The sequence below is a fragment of the Psammomys obesus genome, unplaced genomic scaffold (genome assembly GCF_907164565.1).
Source record: "Psammomys obesus unplaced genomic scaffold, mPsaObe1.curated_primary_1811, whole genome shotgun sequence".
Lineage (NCBI taxonomy): Eukaryota > Metazoa > Chordata > Mammalia > Rodentia > Muridae > Psammomys > Psammomys obesus.
The window spans coordinates 8,235,388-8,255,926 of NW_026585626.1; the positions used below are offsets into that span (position 1 = coordinate 8,235,388).

Here is a 20,539-nt window from a genome sequence, read left to right on the forward strand (position 1 = left end):
AGAGGTGTACACTAAGGGTTCTGATATAATGAGGGAAAGAGTCCTTGTCCTCTGGGAGCAAACACCAGGTTATATACTCACTCACACACTCCTATCAGAAAGGGGCTCCTTTGCTTGCTCATAAGTCTTCCATGTGTGCATGAACACACATGTCCATATGTCTGTAGGCCTGAGGTCAACATTGGCTGTCATTTCCCAGGTACCTCTTTTTCTTTTTTTTTTTAGTAGAGTTTCTCAATGGCCGGTAGCTTGCCAAGCAAGCTAGGCTGGCTGGCCAGAAACCCCAGGGACCTACCTATCTCCATTTCCCTAGAGCTGGGAGTACAGACACATGAACCCAAGCCAAGCATTTGTTTTGTTTTCACGTGGGATCTGGGGGCCTGAACTCAGGCAAGCACATTACTGACTAAACCACCTTCTGCAGCCATCCAAACTTCCCAGCCATGGTGAGATGCAGCTATGGGCTTCCTGCCCTCACTCTTGCATGTACAAAACCCACGAAGAAAATTACACCACCAGATGCACGCAATGAGCTCCGTGTGCCACGATGCTTCCTGCTGCAGACTTTAGAGTCTGGTCATGTGCCTAGGCATGCCATCTTCAGTCATTGCCTGGAGCCTGTGTCTGGCGACATTTAGCAGCCTGCATGTATGTATCAGGTACTCGAGACAAAGGACAAAGAAGATGCTCTCCTGAGGACCTGGTAGAGGAACATACGTGCACAAGAGCGTATGTGATAACACAAGGTGGGAAGCTCCCAGTGACAAGCTAAGGTGACAGAGCAGAAAGGGCCATCTAACACTGTGGCTGGTTAGATCTTCCCATATGGCTGCTCACGAAGAGGACGCCAGGGAGGGTGCCAAATCTGTACTTAAAAAGAGAAGCGGGAGGGCTCGAGATGAGCCTGTGGCAATGGCTTGCTCCTGCCACTTCTGGCCATCTTAGTCACCTCTCACTGACTTGGATTCCCTCCCTTCCGTCAGCCTCCATCGCAGAATGTCCCTTCCACTGAGGCATTTGTTTAAAAAATGAAAAGTGAACTCATGTCCACCCAGATGCATATGGCATGCTAGTTTGGGGCTGGATTTCCCACCTTCATTTTATGTAGAATTAACGTTTTAACATCGATAACATGATGTTAGTGGTATAATAAGTGCTAAAAATATAAAGCAAGATATAAGCTCCCTTTGGCTAGTCTGTTTTAAATTCTTTTTCCATTTTTACCTATTTATTTTTTTTTTAATTCAAAGGTTATTTTATTTCACGTGTGTGGATGCTTGACTCACAGATTTATATACCACGCGCATTCTGGTCCCATGCTACTTCTTATCTGTGACATGCTTGGCAAGCCAGTGTACTTCCCCCTGACTCAGTGTCTGACATAAGTCTGGGAGTGACCCCTACATGCACACCTTTTGAACACGTAATCCCAAGCCTGCGCCTGCGGTGCTATCTAAAAAGATGTAGGAGCTTTGCCGGGTGGGCTACCCTGGTAGAAGTTGGTAATTAGGGACGGGTTTTTGAAGATGATATCCACTCAAGCTCTGCGACATGCTAGCTGTCAATGGCCTTCCCTGCTCTGACGGGCTGAAAGCGCTCTGAAGCTTGGAGCCAAGATGAACCTTTCCTTCCTCAAGCTGCTTATGTTGACTCTTTTGCCACAGTGATAAGAGTGGCGAATACCCTTCGTGTTCCCAAGGTGAAAACTGGAATAATCGTGAAATCTGCTTCAGCGGGTAATAGTGGGGTGAGTGGGGTTACATGTGGCAGCTGGGAAGACACCTGGCACCTGGTGAACACCCGGTGTGTGCGTGCGTGTGCGTGCGTGCCGCTGCATGCGTGTGTACTTGAGAGGTGTTTATCTCATGCCAACTATCCAAGAGAGGCAGTTTAAGGAAGGCTATGCTTTGGCCCACAGCCCTACAGGGTTCCATGCATGTGTTCCATGCAGGTTTCCATGTGGGGAAAGCACGGCGGAACAGAACAGCTCTCAACATGCCAGCTAGGAAGCAGAGAACATGCTCAGGCCTTTGGGCCTTTGGCTTTCTTCATTTTCATCTTTTTTTCCCATCTGGGATGCCAGTCTCTGAGATAGCACTGCCCCCATTCAGGGTGATTCTAACCACCTTAGTTCAGTCACTCCAGAAAGACCCTCCCAGACACACCCAGAGGTGTGCCCCACCTGTCAGCCTCTCAGGTGCTTTTTCTAAGCAGTCACATTGGCAGCCATCCTTACCCACCCCAGCAGAGTGGACAGGGCACTCCACCTGTGAGGTCATGTGTAAGAGGCTGCTCGGAGTTCCCCTCCACCAGCCTGGTTTACTTCTCACCTCTCCATTTCCCACACACTTGAAAATCTATAGTTTATGCATTGATCTTCTCCCTTCTGCAGCAGGTCTACCCTCACAAGCCCAGGGCTCCAACCTGATCCAGCCTGTTTATGGATGCCCGTGAATGCCCAGGTATGTATCACGGCACATAGAGCCTTCATGGGGGCATTTTCCTCATCCGCCATTGTTGTCCAAAGTGGACAGAATCACTGCCTAACAGGCCCTTGAAAACACAGAAATATATGAAACTTAACTTAGCAACTCTCTAAGCTTAGACAAGTGATGCTCCAGTGGACTCTTTGATGTCTCTACTCCTACATAAATGAGGCAACTATCAAATAGGATATGTGTGAATCCTTTGGTATGTGATGAACAGATGAGGGCTAATTGGAGAGAGCCAGTTAAGCTGACTTAGGCAGGGCCTGAAAGGGTTAATCCCTGACTCTGCTCACTCCACAAGGAGGCAAGGCTGGGCTTCTGGGCCCCTGGCAGCTGTCCAGGTAGAAGAAAAATGTCAGAGGTATGTGACTGTCGAGCTATCCTGGTCCTGATGTGGTTTTGACCCAGGCATCTAGAGTTCCCCCTCTCTCCTGCCGCCACCGGAGCCCAGAGTATTTAGGAGCTCTCAAGCTGAGCAAGCTGAGCAGTGGGAACTTCTGCCTGCCTGGGTCCCACGCCACATCCTGGCCCTGGAGGGTGCAGACCCAAGGTCTGGACATGCTTCCCAGCTATTCCCAGGCGGCCTGTTCTCCCTCCAGCTCAGCAGGGCTGCCTGAGCCAGAGGGCTACAGAGGCAGGTCTGCTCCCTTCCAACATCACTTTGTCCCCGCTCAGAGAAAGGAAGCTTGCAGGCCTCAGCACACGGAGGGTCTGGTTCAGAAACCACCTTTCATCATCCTTGAAGGCCCCTGCCCCTGCTGGCCTGGGAAAGTGGAGCGTCCAACGGCAAAGGCACTTCTAATGACTAAGTCACAAAGGGTTCCACTCCCACCAGGGGCGCTCCATGTCTCTAGCTTCTCAGAAAATTCTAGTCTTTTCAGCAGCTTCCCCAGGCATCCATCCCTCTCCCTGGACGATCCAGGAAGAGATTTAACCAAAGGGCATCACTACAGATGAAATAGATAAAACCCAGCGTTGGTTTCCTGGCATCCTGCCTCCCACAACCATCTCAGATGAGCCATCTCTGGGCCAGGCACGTAAGGATACATGGTAAGGATACAAGAGTGGGAATATGCCACGTGCACTTTCCTGGATAGCAGTCAGGAGGAGCTACGGTGTTCCTGAATGCTACATGGAACCCAGGGTCAGAGAGCATGGGTAAATGACATATAACTCGACCAGGGAAGGAGGACACATGAGATGCTGGAGAAGGGCAAACACAAGGATAATTCTGGAGAGCAGTGACCTGGGGGATAATGCAGTGAGAGATACTGAATGATGACATGTCTCTCAACAACAGACCGTCTCAGAAAGAATACGGGGAGGGTGCCGACACCCCCTCCTCAGGGGCCTTCATTATAAACTACCTGCCAAGAGCAGGAATGTGGTTCTTCCTCTTCATCCTCAAGAACCAGGATGGAACAGACACACGTGAAAGTACACCTCAGTGTGCCAAGGAATAAGCAAGCACCCTGAAGGGCAAGTCTCTCCTCACCGAGCAACACTTGAAATTCTCATATCCCATTGGCAGTCCCCAAAAGTCCTACTGTCCAATCTCCTCCCAGTTAAGTATTAAAAGCTTCAAAGGTGGCAGCTCCCCACTGACTATCAAACATGGTGTCTCTCAGCCTCCAGCGTAGGCATCTTTCCTGCACGAAGTGGGTCCTGTGCATTTTCCAAAGTACTACTGGCTCTACCACCCTGCCCCCAACACACACACACACACACACACACACACACACACACACACACACACACACGTTGTACTTCATCCCCCATGCTGTGCACAGATACAGGATCAGACACCACTGTAGAAAATGGCCAGGAACAGGCAGGCAGTGCTAAGATGTGTGGTTAGTGTCTACACAAAATCGGCATGGTATGGGCTACCCACAGCCAGTCTGGGGCCCACGAGAGAGGCCCTGGCTTCTGACGTCTGGGTTTCCTGCTTGGACCCCAGTATGAGAGGAGGAGACGCTGATTGGAGTGGCCTGTTCAGATACCATCCCGTGAAGGTGGTGTCTGGGTAAGTGACCCAAACACCAGCTGCCTGCACCCTCTCAGCGAAGAGCTATAAGGCCTCCATGCCATTTGTGGTACATGCTCACGTTCATTCATCCAATCGGTATCCTGAGAATTTATCACTCGCCAGACGCTGGGGCTGGGGATGGCGTCTTCTTTTGCCCGTCTATATTCCCCTCCAGAACTCATTCACTGAAGGGCCCAAATGTGCTTACCCAGAGCCCACACTTAAGTGGCGTGTTGTGCTGGGGAGATAGCTCAGTGGTTAAAGCACTTGGCACACAAGTGTGAGAGGGCTCAGATCGTCAGGATCCATGTAAGTGCCGGGGTGTGTGGTGACCCTCTTGTCATTCCAGGCTCAGAAGGCAGAGCCAGGGGCTCTCCAGAGCAAGCTGGCCAGAAAGACTAACCATATTGACGATCTGTGTTTGACACAAAGACCCTGCCTCAGTGAATAAGGTGGGAGATTATAGAAGATGCCTCCTGACATCATCCTTGGGCCTCTGCATGTACTCACACATACCTGTGTACCTCCATACATGCATGCACACACACATGCACATATACACACACACCACACACGTAAGCATTAATGCACATACCCATGCATGCACAGACACATACCACACACACACACACACATAACACACATGGACACATGCACTCATGCACACACACCACATATACACACACACACAAACTACTTACACACAAGCATGCACGCACACACACATATACACACATACCATACAGACAGACAACACACATGCACACATGTATACACCACGCATACACATGACACACACACACAAGTGCTCACAAACTAACACTTTATCATGGTACATTTAAGATGTGGCAACTTTGGGGAAATTGGATTTCATGAATGACCTCGTATCTTGAAGAGATAGAAAAGGACAGCCTCGGCTCTGACCCTTCTGCTACGTGAGGACACAGCACTCACCAGCTGAAGGGCAGAGCAGTAAGGTAGCACCCTGGAAGCAGAGGGAAGCTCTCACTGGGAATTACCTAATTAGAGACTTGATCTTGAACATCACAGACCGAAGAAGCGTGAGAAATCCACTCGGTTGTCCACACATAATCCACTCTGGGATACTCAGGCCAAGACGGACGGAGGATGCAACGTTAAACCTGCCAGATCCTTGCATTCTGGAAACGAGTAAGCTGAGGAGAGTCGGGAGGACTGCGATTTTCAAACTCTGTGCTAACTGTCTTATCAGGGGCCAGCTTCTCCGCAGAGCAGGTGAATGTCCACCTCAGCTACTGAAAGAAACTAGGGGAAGAACCAAGGGATAGTGGGAACTTTATAACATGGGACACTGAGTGGGGTCTGGAGCATGAATCTGCAGGTAGCTGGAAATGCAAGGGCTAAGAATGCCCAGGTAAAACACATGGGTGGCATGTACGCGCGCACACACACACACACACACACACACACACACACACACACACACATGCACAAATACACACATACACACATACCACACATGCAAGCATTCATGCACGTACTCGTGCATGCAGACACATACCACATACACACGCATATAACACGCACACATGAGAGGAAGAGTCAACACGTGGATCCGCTTCTGAGATCCTGAAATGAGGTCGGCAAGATTTTATGTTCAGACAAGAGGTGTTGCAGGGAGAACAGTTCAGCTTCCCATGGAGATGTGTTCAGCAAAAGCCCAGGCAAGGGTCCTACCCTGGCTCTGGAGCCCAGGAGCACTTCCACAGCCTCTGTGGTGGTTTGAATGAGAATGGTCTCCATAGGCTCATGTGTTTGAATGCTTGGTCCCCAGTTGGTGGAACTGTTTAGGAGGGTTAGGAGGTGTGGCCTTGTTAGAAGAGGTGTATCACTGGGGATCTCTCTCTCTCTGACATGTGCTTGTGGACCTGACGTAAGCTCTCAGTTACTTCTCCGGCTCCATGATTGCTTGCCTGTTGCCACGCTCCTCCCCATGATAGACATGGACCCAACTCAAATGCTCCCTTTTATATGTTGCTTTGGTCATGGTGTTGTCTCACTTCAATAGAGAAGTCAGTCAGACGGACCCCACCGAGAGAAAAGAGGCGTGAGTGCTACTGTCCTCTATAGCAACCGATGTCACACTACAAACCCAGTCCCAAACTGCTCTCTCTGGAAAAGGTTACCCCTCTCCTCCCGATGGCCAGGCCTCCCTCTTGGAATCCTGTTCTCCCCTTATGTGAGCATTCGGCTCTTCCTTTCTCTGACATGACCTTCCCACCCTTACTGCTGGGAGCCCCAAGATGCTAAGAAAGAAGATGCCTATCATCATCAAGTCACAATACAAACAGGGAAACTGCAGCTCAGAGGCGGGCCCTCCGCAAACTCTCGACGGAGCTGGGTGTGCAAGCGCACCCTCTGTATCACAGCGCTGACTCTTCTCCCGAGCAGCTGCAGTAGTGGACAAGTTCTGGGTGGTTCTTGGCTTCCTTTTCGCCCCTACTAGAGATCGTGCATTCAGTGGAAGCAATTACAAAAATGCAGTTCAAAAAGAAAAGTCAAAGTGTGGCAGCTCAAGCCTGCCATGCAGCCCTGACCATGAATTCAAGGCCGGCCTGGGGTACACAGTGAGTTCCAGGCTAGCCCGGCTAACCGAGTATGTGTGTCAGTGGGTAGAGTGACTGCCAAGCCTGCACCAATCCTAGGTTTGCTCCTCTGTACCACATAAACTTTACATGGAGGCCTCTGTCTACAATCCCTGCACTTGGGAGGTAGAGGCAGGCCGGAAAAGAATGCCTTGGTTACAGAGAGTTCCAGGCTAGCCTGCACTACAGAATGAGACTGTCTCCAAAACAAATTTTAAAGTTTCCCCAACTCTTAGAACTCCCAAGATCCACTAGAAAAGGTTTTCCTTATGTATCATGAGTCCAGCTAAGGGCCAGCAATGGTGTCCCTCTCTTCAGAAGACAGTCTCTAGCATCTAGAAACCAATCATAGCTTCTGATTTTTTTATCTCAATTTTCCTTTTTGAAACTAGGAGTCCATGCGCCTTCCCCAGCACTGCTGAGGGGTGAGCAGGCTGTAGGGGAGATGTGCTGTGAGTGCCCAGCTCAGCTAAGACAGTGTCCTCAAGACAGACGGTGCTAACTTCTACTACAATGCAATAAACTCTCTGAAACTCAAGTACGGGCTCTGATGGGAGAGCGGCATCCCTGAGTGGGGATCCCTTTCGACCAGGACAGGCTGTCTCCCCGGGGCCCCAAAGCCACCACCAAGTTAACTTTCCCCACTGTCCTCTAACAGCAGGCCATGAAGGTGACCATCTTGGGGATAGACCCATACTCCTGAGGCAGTTTTTGTCCTCCAAGAGGCCTCGTGCCACCTGTACCAAGTCCAGACACATCCTGGATACGGCAGGAAAGGCAGAATCCGAGTGCTGGACTCAGCCCGGAGCGTCCTCTGAACTCTATGAGTTCCTGGAGCCTTCTCCTGCTGAGAGGGCATCTGGTCCCTCCCGGCATGCCATCTTTCAGCTTGCTCATCCTCCTGCAGGTGCTGACCACCCTTTCCTGCATGTGGACAAGGCCAGGGGCTCCTCCAGCCCCATCTACAGGCCTGTCTCAGTCAGAAACCAGGGTTTGTTTTCTTAATTAACTGAAAACACTAACACAGGGGTCCAGGAGCTGGCAAGGGCTTGGACTCCAGTAGCTGCTAGGAAAAAAAAAAATATTGCTTTGAAATCTAGATCATCCAGGCCCCCTCAGGGGATGTCAAAACAAACAGGGACATTTGAGCTCGGGGGGGGGGGGGGGGGGGCGCGCATAGGAGCTGGCGCCAGCTCAGGTTACAAAACCAGAGATGGATTTACCCACAGTGTCAAACAGGTGATCCCGGGCACAGCTGGGCCCCACAAAAGCCCCTTCTGCAGCAAAGGCTATTGGGGAGGAGGGGAAGGCCACTAGGATTTACTCTAACACTTTCCTGGTGGGCATGAAGCTGGGAGTAGAGGAGGCAGCAGATAGGACAGGTTCCATTGATTCCTGCCCTTGAAATATGGTGAGGAATAACTCATTAAGATACAGCACTTGTAAGTCAGCACAAAACTAGCAGTCTCAGGAAAGGGGAGGGTGCCATGTGTTGGTGAGGATTAAGAGGAGGAAGGTCACAGCAGGACATGAAGAAGAAACCTCTGACCTGAAGGAAGGGGTCAAATTCAAAAGTGGGTAGCAGGCAGGACAGAGGTGAAGGGAGGGGTGTTCCAGGTGAAGGAGAGTGTTTGGGCAAAGGCTAGAAGGCAAGGAAAAGAAGAGAGCCTTCGAGATGGTGAGTGGAGTTGGGCAGGGCTCGTGGGGTGGGTAGGGCTGTGGTTGGCTGTTTGACCTTCAGCATTGGCAGAAACAGAATGTGGTGGCAGCAACCTGTCATCCCACTACTTGGGAAGGGGATAGAGGCAAGAGGGTATGTCCAGGGTCAGCATTGGCTACCTAGAAATTTTGAGGCCAGCCTGGACTGCCTAAGATCCTGGACTGCCTAAGATCCTGGATAGAGGAGAAAATAGAAGAGAAGGGAAGGGAGGGAAAAGGAGGGGGGAGGGGAGAGAAGACAAATGTTCTGTGGCTGGGGATGCCAGCTCATGCAGGCACGTGGAGATACGCCATGGGGAATCAGCCATGGGCTTCATGGGGCTGATTCTGTTCAGTCAGGAGTTAGCCTATGGCTCATAAGCGAAATCTAGCTCTGGCTGTTTTTGCAACCCCAGATTCACTAGAACTTACCCACACAGGTTTATTTGTAGATTGTCTGTGGCTGCTTTAATGCCCAGAGCAGAGAGAGCTGAGAGGTGAGATAGGAAGCACATTTTGGCCCTCAAAGCCAACGCTTTTATCTCAGCATTTTTGCAGGAGATGTTGGCAGATCCTCAGTGGGGACAGAGAGGAGAATCCAGACCAGCTTAGCATGGAAACCAGTGCATGCAGACACAGTGGAACACATGGAGAAAGGGGAATGACCACAGGCCACCCCACTCCAAGAAATGGGTAAGGAAGAGACACATCAGATTCTGAGCTTCCTGCCCCCGGGACTGGCAAAGTCTCCTACCCAAAGAGGGTTCTGTGTGCCCAGCCCCAACTATAGGTCCAAGAACCAGGCCAGCCCTAGATGAATTCTGACTGGTTGTGCACTAGTGACGGCCATGGCTCCCTACAGTGATGTTGGCACCGTGGCCATGTCACCCTGAAAGATGCTAGAATCTGGAAAAGATGGGAGGATACTGCTCTCTGAGCTGCCACATTGTTCCAGGAGGCCTGCAGCTCGTCCCTAACCTCAGCACACACTGTCCCTTCTGCACAGGCCCACCGGGGAGATGCAAAGATTTATGGAGATCAGAGGTGCAATATTCAAAGCATGATACCTTGTTCCAGAATCAAGGTCATCTCTCCTGACCTGCTTGTTTCTCTCTGTGTCTCCGGCCTTCGCCCCTCCTAAGCCTGAGAGCGGGAAGCCACAGGCTTCAGACCTTGTTCCGTTCAGCCTAGTCAGTCTGCTCAGAAGAGGAGAAAGCTGTGCCACATCCCTTATGGTACCCCAGCAGCCTTTCTGAGTCAGCTTTGGTCCTTTGGGCTCCCATTCAGACTCCAGTTTAAGACACAAATCTTCCAGATGTTAAATGCTGTCATTTTTAATAGACCACACAGTACCAACTTGAACAGAAGCACACTGGAACAAAAAAAGTCTGATGCCAGTAGGAGCTCTATAGTGGCCAGCCAGCCGATACAGAACTTTTGGATAATTATTAAAACACAATGTAGCATTTTGCCAAGGAAGAAAACATTCTCCCGGAGTCTTCTCGGACCTTGAGGAGGACATTCTCACACTCCCCTGCAAGGCTCTCTGAGCCTAGCACAGAAGACCCTGGGTGCAGATCAACATGCAGGCTGTGCAGCTAAGCTGCTCTGAGCCCTTGCCAGCATCTGTCCCAGCTGTGCCTTTGGTGACTACCATGTGGCTGACACATGAAAGCCAACAGTTCAACTAGTTAAATAAATGAATGACTGGATGGATGAGGGAGTGGATGGATGAGAGTATGGATAGATAAAGAGATGAGGAGATGAGGAGATGAGTGGATGAGAGAATGAATGAATGAAGGAATGGGTGGATGAGGAAACACATGAATGGGTGGGTGAGGGAATGGATGGATGAAGATGACCAAGTCTCATTTGTGAGTTTCCAGCCCTGAGGATGCATGATCCTCAACACCTGAGCTTCATTTCCTGTAAAATAAAATGATCCATGATTCAAATGATTCCGTTGGCTGGGGGCTGGAGACTCGTTTGATTGGTAAAGTTCTCACTTATCATTAACTCGAATGGCCCCCGTAACCCACAGCAAAAGGCTAGTGGAGCAGACAGCTCTTATAATTCAAGCGCCAAGGAAGCAAGAGACAGGAGTATCCCCGAGACTTGGTGGCCAGCCAGTCTTGCTGAATCAGCAAGACCCAGGCCACAGAGCCAGCATATCTCAATGGATGGCACCTGAGAAACATCTGGAGTTGACCTCTGGACATGCATCTTACACATGTACACCTGAACACATACACCTCACCCCGACACACACACAGATAAGCCTTGGCGCAGTCACGAATGCCTTCAAGGCACACAATAAATAGTACTGACTATTGTGAGTCTGTGGGGACCGCTACATCCACACCACCACCACGCACACCGAGATCCAGATTCACAGCCTCTAGATTGCTTCCTGGCATCTTCTGCCTCAGCAAATCTCTTGTTCAGACTTTGGCCCAAGGAAGAGCTTAGGAATCAGCAAAAGGCTTCCCTGGTCTCGGAAGACTCGGAGTTGCTGTTGTGTTCGGCCTTGTCCACTGGAGGCCCCAGGACTCAGGCTCCGCCTGCACAGGTGTACCTAGGCATCTGAGGTCAGCTGCACCTGTGCTCATGCCCCAGAAAATGGGATTGGAGGACCATTTTCTCTGCACCATGGGGTTCTGGCTCTGTCCCATTCTCCCAGCATGGACCTGGACCTTTCGCCAGCTCTGGTGACTTGGGCCTCCCCCTGAGGCCATGTTCCCAGGCCTCAGCAGTAACAGGCTCCCCATTCTTCCCTGCTCTTGGCAGACCTGCCACCTCCCACCATGGCACTGCCTGCTGTGGTTCAGGGGCAGCTTTCCTCAATCCAAGGGAACAACATGGACTTAGGGAGCAAGGCTGCTCTGTCCCCTTGCCCGAGAAGAAAACTTGGCCTGAGTCCCCTGCTAAGATGGGCCCATAAGGTTATATGCTTTGCCTAGGGGCTACAGAAATGCCGAAAATGCCTCTAGGGCATTTTTACAAAGAGCCCAAAGCCCACACTGGCCGCACTTTGTTTTGAAGGAGGAAGGCTGCCATTTGTCCCTCTTGACACCAGCCCTCAGACAGTTCTAGCTCTATCCTGATGGCAACCTTAAGCTTCCTGCCTCGAGAATGACATCGGGGAGGAGGGTTGAGGTTATTCCCACATGCAAGGGAATCCCAGCCCCACCTCTTCCCCTCGCACATCTGCCCATCCCATCCCACTGTCAAAACTCACTCAACTTAATCCCAGGTCTGCGCTCTGAAGTCCACAGATGAGGGGCAGGAGGCAGCAAATTTCTTTCACACTCACCAAAGGCATCCAGCTATTTTCCAACTTTCTTTTTTGAGCTCCGGATCTCAACCCTCAACAGCGAGCCTCTTTTGGCCCAAAGCCAGGGCCTGGCTACCAAGGGGCTTCAGGGGGGGAGTCCGATGGGCATGAATGCCTGGAGGTGAGGACATCATTGGAAGTGACCCTTTCCTCTGGAAGTTCAGGACTCAAACTGAGCTCAGGACAAACCCTGTTGTAGCCCAGCGGTACACAGCAAGAGAGCCAGGGCTGACTGTCAGAATCCCAGAGTGCACAGGATACAGCTGCCTCTCTTAAAGAGACAGTCTTCCTGAGATGTTCTGGATGGGCAAGACACAAGGAAGACAGGAGAAAAGAGAGGGGCAAAGTCAGGAAAGGGAAGGGAGGAGGGAGGAAGGGAGGGAAGAAGAGATGAATGATGAAAGGAAAAAAAGGAGAAGAAGAGGGGGGAGGTAGAGAGGGGAGGAAGGAAGAAAAGAGAGTGAGAAAGAAATGAAAGAGAGGGATGATATCAAAAGGGAATCACAGAACTCCATAAATTTGCAGATCATTCTTCAGCAGCAGAAATGGTACAGACGATTTCCAAATGTAGAAAATATGGAATAAAGCAAAGGACAAAGACAGGCCTGGGGAGACAGATTAACATGTAACAAATGTGCTTGTCTTACAAGCCTTAGGACCCAAGTTCAAGTCCCCAGGAAGCCACATAAAGCAGCTGTGCCTGTAATTCTAGTAATGAAGAGGTGGAGACAAGGGGACACTTGGAGCTCTCTGGCTACTTAGTCTAGCTGAATGGATGAGTTCCAAGTTCACCGAAAGACTCTATCTCAAATAATAATAATAATAATAATAATTATTATTATTATTATTATTATCATTATTATTGTTATTTGGAGAACAATTGAGGAAGACAGCTGACATTAACCTCTGGCCTCCACTGGCATGTGAAATGTGTACATACACACATGCACACCCACACACATACTCATACATGCACATTTTAAAAAGTAACAAGTAGAGCTGGGTGGTGTTGGCGCACACCTCCCAGCACTCAGGAGGCAAAGGCCAGCAGACCTCTGAGTCTGACACCAGCTTGGTCTACAGAGAGTTCCAGGACAGCCAAGATTATGCAGAGAAACCCTGTCTCAAAAAGCAAACACACAACAAACAAAACAACAACAATTAAACAAATAGAGAGCAGAGGAATGTTTCAATAGCAGCATTTGTGTTTAGTCTCCCAGGAGGCCAGGCCACATCCTCACACATCCCTTTCCATGACTCTCCCCGGGACGTGGGCACGTGGATCTAAGTCCATGCTGATTTGCACACTGGCTTAGCAGAAAGTGCTGAAATGGAATACCACAGAAAGCCGCAGATGGCTACTTCCTTTCATCCCCAGATAAAATCATTCATGGCTGTTTGTGCCGGGTAGTGGTACTTAGTCAGATAGCCTTGGTCCAGGCACGTAGCCGGGGGAACTTGTTGACTATCCGAGTCTAGGCGCATGACTAAGTCTGCCCCATACCCTGCGAGTGGAAACTGGAAATTGTGATGGTTAATTTTGTGTGTCAGTTTGGCTGTGCATGGGGCCAGATGTGGGTCAAACGAAAGTCCAGATGTTGCTAGGAGGGAACTTTTACACAAGATCAGCATTCTAATCAGCAGACTTAAAATAAGGCACGTTGCCCTCCATGATGTCTATAGTTCCTTCCCAAGTAGCTGAAAGACCTAGGAGAGGAGTGGGAGAGATTGCTCCATGGTTTAAGAGTTCACCCTGCTCTTTCACAGAACCTTGGTTTGGTTCCCAGCACCCATGTCAGGCGGCTCACAGCTACTCCAGCTCCAAGTGACCCAATTCCTTCTTTTGGCTTCCATAGACAGTTACACACACACACACTCACACACTTTTAAAGCAAAATACATTTTTTTAAAGGAAAAAGGAAGTCACCCCAAGAAAAGTGAACTCAGCCCCCTCACTGCCTTCAGACATGAGCTTTAACACAGGCCCATCTATGTGCCTCCAGTCAGCCACCATTGTGTAGGCTGATTCCATTAAGTAAATCTAGGAAGATGGGTAAACAGCAGATTCTATTGTTGCTGGTCTTCTGGAGAAGCCTAACACAAGAGTCCTCAGAGGCATGGAGCTTTTAATTGGCAACTGAAAAGTGTCTGTTCACTCTCTCTCCTGGGCACTGAGCACCAAACACACTTGTAGATGAGGGTAGCACATGATACTTATTATTCTATGAGGGCACCTATGATCTTACATGGTCACACATGATCTCATTTAATCTTCATCACTGGGGTCCTGGCAGGGAATTGGGAGTGTCCAGTGTGACACCGGACCAGGGAATGTGGGGTCTGAGGACACCATTATAACTCTGGCCTTTAGAGGTTGGGTTTGCCCAGATGGTCTTAAAGGGCTATCCCAGCCTCCATTCATAGTTAGGTCAGGCCAGGCCTTCATTTTCTTGGGTACAACCCATCATCACTTTTAAAGTGACAGCTGTTTAAGCAGCCTCTGTTCCTGAGCGAATATCATGAGCAGAGCCCTGTTGTCGATCCACAAGGGATGGGTAGCAAGAGTAAGAATTAGGTGTCTGTTGTCTAAAGCCAACGGAATGTGAGGATATGGTGTTGCCAAACATAATCCACCTTACACTGACTGGCAGGCTGGTTGTCTTCTTGAGATGTGACTGTGTAGAGAGGTAACTGATTACAGGTGTATGCCTGCCCGTGTTTTACGTGTAAAGGAAGATTCCTGTATGCACAGAAATGGGCTCAGATTCACTGGAGCTGGAGTTACAGGCTACCCAATGTGGGTGCTTGGAAAATGAACTCAGGTCCTCTGAAAAACCAGCAAGCGCTCTTAACTGCTGACCCGTCCCTCCAGTCCCCCATAAAAGGATTTTGTTCTCGGAGTCCACAGCCCTTCCTCACGAAGCCTCCCTCTCTGTCTATCTTGCGGGCCTCGGAGTTTTGGCCCGGAACCCAACCACAGTTGTGTCAAGGCCACCAAAGTACAGTCTCAATGGTGAAACTTCCCGAGGACATTCTCTGAGTGCTGCTGGGGACTCTGACCTAGGTCTGGAATGGGAAGCTTTCCAAGGAACAAAACTTTCCACTCGGACAAGAATGTTAAACGCAGTTTTTTGTTGTTTTTGTTTTTTTTGTTTTTGTTTTTGTTTTTGTTTTAATACTAGAAATGAGTTGATGAATATTTATAAGCCCAAACCAATGGCCCTTCCCCCGTGAGATTTCTTGCTGCATGAGGAGGGTCTAAAGGACCAGAGAGGAATCTGGACACAGGGCAGACTGTCCACCAAGGGCTTAAGTGTGAGGCCCTAAGGGGAGTGTGTCCACCCAACAGGAAGGCTGCTTCTTGGAAGTCAAGGGTGACCCTGAGATAGCAGGCACCCTATATCTCTCTTATCAGTGGACACATCCTGTCCCCTAATCTTAAATACACTGTAGAGATAAACTCTAGGGCAGCATGAGATGCAGCAGGACCCATTTATTATAGGAAGAATTTAGCTTGCCATGGCTCCCAGCTGGGAGTGCTTCCCCATTGCACTCCCCTCCCCATCCCTACATACACACTCCCAGTGGACACTGGTCAGTGTCTGGAGATGTTTTAAGCTGTCACAACCACAGAATGTTCTATACTCTCTGGCATAAAAAAATAGGGGCGCTGCTAGTGCACAAGACAGCTCCTAGCATGCACACACTACAAAAATGGCCCAAGATTATTGACTCCGATTGAAAGCAAATCCAAGTTTAGTGTGTGTGTATTTGTATGTGTGCATAAGCATTTGGAAGCCAGGGATCAACCTTCCGGTGTTGCTCCCCCATGGCCGTTTGCCTTGTTCTTGAGACAGGGCATCTCACTGAGGCTCTCTGATTAGGCTAGGCTGGTTGGCCACTGAGCCCGAGGGATCTGTCCATCTTTGTCTTCCCAGAGCTGGGTGGGAAACACACACTACCATGTTTAGAGGTTTGTGGGAGTGCTAAGGATCAAGTTCAGGCCCCTATGTTTGTATAGCAATCACTTCAGCAACTGAGATATCTCTCCAGTCCTAAAATCTTGGTTTATCAGGGTGTAAAGGTTAGAAAATGATATCCTTCCATGGGAAAATATGTACACACACATACACCAGAACTGACCATACTGAGAACATTCTGCAGAACAGTGTGGTCTACAGAAGTAGGAGCTAAATGTCATGGTTGCTGTCTTCTCTTCTCTAGGGACAACCAGAGTGATAGGCCCATTTCTTAGAAGTTGTCTTTAGGTTTGCAGAGTGGAGAGAAACCCTGGGGAACAAAGAGACCCTCGCTGTCAGTGTGATAAACAGATGGGCTTGTTCGTTGAGTTGCTGGCGAGCACCGAAGGAAGGGAGGAGGAAGGCTGAATGCCATGCCTTTTGGCCCAAATCATCTCTTTTAGAATAAAGATGTCTAGTATTTGCTTCCAAATTGTTTGTACTGCTGCAAGATAAACACCGTCAGTCTCGTTCCCAAACCACTGTGAAGTTAGCCATGTCCATTAGACTCTTAGGCACTGTGTGTGTGTGTGTGTGTGTGTGTGTGTGTGTGTGTAGTCAAGGACTGGAGCCTTAATTCCACTGCTCTGCAGAGAGAGAGAGAGAGACGTTTTGCCTGCAACAAGTAATAGTATCTGACATTTGTTGTGGGCTGACAGTGTCAGGCACCATTAAAGTAATTAGCATACACATCTCCCTGAACACACTCTGAATTAGGGGCAGGAGGCCTAGAAGGGGGCACCTGGATAATGAGAATTAACATCCAGGAGGTCTGGCTCCTGGCCCATGCTCTAACCCCTAAGACATCTCTCCAGCCCTACCTTGATGGAAATGGGAACTCAGAACTGGGTACGATGACAAAAAGTAGCATCTTTTACTGTGGAATCTCAAGCACAGTGATTCTCAGAGTTCCGTGTGTACCCTGACTTTCCATGAGCTTGTTGGTCCTCAAGCTTGCGACATTGCCCCTAGCTGTATGCAGAAATTGGGGATGGCCCAAGAGCTGGCAATTTTCATAAGTTTCTTGGTGATACTGACCCTAAAATACCCACATTTGGGAAACCCCTGTCCTCTGCTTGAGGTCAGAGGGACAGGATTCAACTGACTAATTGTAAGACAGGTCATGCTATGAGCTATTGGGTGGCTTCGATTAACACAAGCTAATAGGAGAAGGATGGGAGAGGAGGAGGAGGTGGAAGAGAGGCTTAGCACACACAGAATCCAACCAGGAAGACTTGTGGAAGGAGAGCACGTGGTGAAAAAGAAACAGTGCGATTGCTCTGTGTCCCACTACCCCCCACATACGCCAGTGGTTGGTCTCAGCTTGCAGCTCCCTCACTGGGAGGTCCACAATGCATTGCATTGATCTGGCTTTCTCAGTGTAGGTCTGCTAAACTCTTCATACACGCTGACATCTTTTGCCTGAGAAAATTTTACATGACTCTGGGTTTAAGAGTATATGAAACAGGCATACCAATCATTTACTGATAATCAGCGATACAGGAATTTTACTCTAAAACAGTTTTGGGGAGGACTTCTGAGAAATGGCTCAGAGAGTAAAGGCTCTTACTACCTGATGATGTAAGCCTGACAACCTGAGCTGGAGCCTCAGAACTCATGTAAAGGTGGGAAGAAAGAATAACTCCACGTACTTGTCCTCTGACCTCCACTTTTATGTCCCCCCCCACACACACACTAAATAAATAGATAACTGTTCTTTTGGTGTACATGTAATTTCACTACTCATTAAAGACAGATGTACTAGTGAGATGGAATGTGCATCTACTTCATTTTGTCAACTTTGCACAAACTAGAGTCACCTGGGAAGAGGGGCCCTCAGCTGTGGAATTGCCTCCATCTGATTGGCCTGTGTCTGTGGAGCATTGTCTTAGTTGCCGATAGATGTGAGAGAACACAGCCTGGAGATGTTACCTGCCTCGTGTCAGGTCACATGGCCAAGTGAGGAAGGACAAAAGTGTGTAGGGACTCAAAACTCTAGTCCCAGGCTGATAGAGGCTGTCGGGATGTTTTGTTTTTTTAAAGCGGTGCTTTATTTTTATTTTATTATTTTCACATCCTGACTGCTGTCTCCTGTCCCTCCTATCTTCCCAGTCCTCCACACACCCCCACCAACTCCTCCTCCATTTCTCTTCAGCAAAGGGCAGGCCTCCCATGGCTATCAACCAAACACAGCATATCAAATTGCAGTAAGACTAGGCACCTCCCCCCTCCTTGCCCTCCCCGTATTAAGGCTGGATGAAGCAACCAAGTGGGAGAAAAAGGGTCCTAAATGCAGGCAAAAGAGTCAGAGACAGCCCCTCTCCCTGCTCCCACTGTTACGAGTCCTACAATTAGACCAAGGTACACAACTGTAACACATATGCCGAGGGCCTAGGTCGGTCCCATGCAGGCTCCCTGGTTGTCAGTTCAGTCTCTGTGAGACCCTGTGAGCCCAGGCTAGTTGATTGGTTTTCTTGTGGTGTCCTTGACCTTTCTGGCTACTGCTATCATCCCCCCAAGCCCCCAACCCCGAGGATTCCCCAAGCTGTGCCTAATGTTTGGCTGTGGGTCTCTGCATCTGTTTCCATTGGTTGCTGGGTGAAGCCTCTCTGACGTCTGATGAAAATTGGGCTCGGCACCAATCTCTAAGTATAACAGAATATCATTAAGCATCATTTCACTGGCTTTTTTTTTTTTTTTTTTTTTTTTTGCCCGTCATGTTTGGTTCTATCCTGGGTCTCTGAGCTATCCCATCCTCTGGGACCTGACCCTCCAGGAGGTGTCAGGGGTGGGTCTCATGGCATAGGCCTCAAGCTGGACCAGTCACTGTTGACACTCCCACAGTTTCTGTGCCACCTTTACCCCAACACATCTTGTAGGCAGGACGAACTGTAGGTCGAAGGTTATGTGGCTGGGTTGGTGTCCTAATCTCTCCACTGGAAGTTTTGCCTGGTTACAGAAGAAGGCCAGTTCGGGAGCTAGGAGTCTTAGCTATTGTCAGCCTTGCGGATTCCTGGGAGTTTCCATTACACCAGGTTTCTAGTTCCTCTCAGAGATGTCCCCCAATTCCAGTTGTCTCTCCCAGTACTCTCTCTGTCCATCCTTCCCCCACCTGATCCGTTTCACTATCCATTCTTCAGCTGAGGGACATTAAGGTTGTTTTCATTGGCTTCTAGGTAATTTTTACAACACTGCAGGAGAGGGGATGAGAGGACAATTACGAGAGTCAGTACTCTCCTCCTGCCGTGTGTGTCCCAGGGCAATCCCTGACCACTTGGGTCATCAGACTCAGTGGAAAGCACCTCTGAGCCATCCCAAAGGCCTGACTTTTGCTATTTATAATTAAGAGGGGAGGGTACCTTTAATTAAGCCCTCACACCCATCTAAAGCTTTTTCATCATTGATTTTTCTCTATCCCAAACCCTCCCTGCTTCCTCTTAGCACTCATCCTCTTTCTCTGACTCATGTACGAAAATGGAAGGCTACACTGGATCTGCTCCTGGAAGCCTTGGGTCTCAGTTTACCTTCTAGTATCACAAGCTGAGTGGCTTGGGTGTGAGAGACAAGGTTCCACTCCACAGAGGCACAGCCTGTGGCTCACTACTTACTTTCACGCCTGGGGTTTCACAGCCACCCCAAATCACTCACAGAGACTTCTGCATGCAATGGGTCATCCGTGCCATGAGAAACTACACAGGAAGTCACCCGAGTGTAAACAGAAATGGATGCACACAGCGCATGGGCACACACGTGTATATACACAGGCACACAACAGCTCTGCCATGAGATGCTTCTCCATTCCAGAAGAAAAGGCCACCGGGTTGGTTAAGTGCCCTCAGATGACCTGGGAAGGCTAGTTCCCAGCTGCGGTTAGAGAGGGGGTGGGTAGCTGGAGAGGGGGCTTCAGGAGGAGCCAATCCATTTCCTCCTGGCTCTGAAGTCCACACTTATTTTCCTGGCCTGGACCACGGCTGCTCCCAGAGTTGAGCCTCCCGCTGCCGTGGTGATACACACGCTCCCCAAGAATGCCTGGCTGTTCAATGAGGAATTCTTGTGTAGTTGAGATTCTTGGAAGCAGGACAAAGATTAATGAATGACTGGCTCTGCTCTTGTTCTGGAAACCCTTGGGGCTCCCAGCAGTATGAGGGGGGAGGTGGAGGCAGGAAAGGAGGCAGAGCTGAGGGTGGCGGGGTGAGACACAGATTAGACAGTTGAAGCTACTAGCTAGTCCAATCCTGACCCCACACTCACAAGTTGCCTGACTGAATGATTAGCAAGGCCAGAGTCAACAAGTTCTATGTCTCAGCAGAAGCCAGGTGGCCGAAGGTCAGGTTTGTCATAAATGG

The 20,539-nt window shown here is 49.5% G+C and overlaps 1 protein-coding gene across 5 annotated transcripts in view; it reads right to left on the reverse strand.

Moving 5' to 3' along the window:
* The window catches only part of Daam2 (dishevelled associated activator of morphogenesis 2), a 106,548-nt gene that overhangs the window by 61,769 nt on the left and 24,240 nt on the right, over positions 1 to 20,539 (reverse strand). For 2 of the 5 annotated variants that reach the window (XM_055613949.1, XM_055613977.1), the window contains exon 1: positions 12,154 to 12,372. The exons of 2 other annotated variants lie outside the window; for them this stretch is intronic. The gene's annotated coding sequence lies outside the window, so the exon portion shown is untranslated. One more of the 5 variants, XM_055613958.1, reaches the window with a different exon arrangement.